The 620-nt window shown below is 42.6% G+C and overlaps 1 protein-coding gene across 2 annotated transcripts in view; it reads left to right on the forward strand.

The window, feature by feature from the left end:
- Positions 1-620, forward strand: part of amot (angiomotin) — an 84,856-nt gene that overhangs the window by 78,829 nt on the left and 5,407 nt on the right. The gene's annotated exons all lie outside the window — the stretch shown is intronic.

Genomic DNA, 620 nt, shown 5'->3' on the forward strand with positions numbered 1-620 from the left:
TATATATATATATATTTTATTTTTTTTCCCATTGTTGGGTAATGTTGTGTTTGAAGGGGTGTGCATAAGACATTTCACCGTCATAACTATGATAACACCTGTCATAAACCCGAAGGAGTCTTTGTGAAGGTTTATGATTGCTGTCATGCGGTAAATTATAACACTTTTCATGCAAAATTGACATTGAGATGTTTTTGTTTTGACAACTTGACATTAAACCAATATGTAAGAGATGATGTAGAGCCAATAAGTATTGCGATTCAGAACCCTGCGACCTGATCCACGCAATGTTGAAGAGGTGTGTCATCCAGAGCTTTCAGCATTTCCGGATGGATCTCATCAATCCCTGGGATTTTACCACCTCAACGACTTCCACCAGGGAAATTGATGACAATCCCCTATCATCCTCCACCTCTGCCTCCACCATAGAGGGCGTGTTAGCTGGATTTAGGAGTTCCTCAAAGTGCTCCTTCCACTGCCCTGTTACCTCCTCAGTTGAGGTCACCAGCATCCCATCCTTACTGTACACAGCTTGGATGGTTCCTTGCTTCCTCCTTCTGAGGTTTCCAGAAGGACCTTGGAGCTGACCAAAAATCCTTCTCCATGTCTTCTCCAAACTT

Source organism: Etheostoma spectabile, unplaced genomic scaffold (assembly GCF_008692095.1).
Source record: "Etheostoma spectabile isolate EspeVRDwgs_2016 unplaced genomic scaffold, UIUC_Espe_1.0 scaffold512, whole genome shotgun sequence".
Taxonomy (NCBI): Eukaryota; Metazoa; Chordata; class Actinopteri; order Perciformes; family Percidae; genus Etheostoma; species Etheostoma spectabile.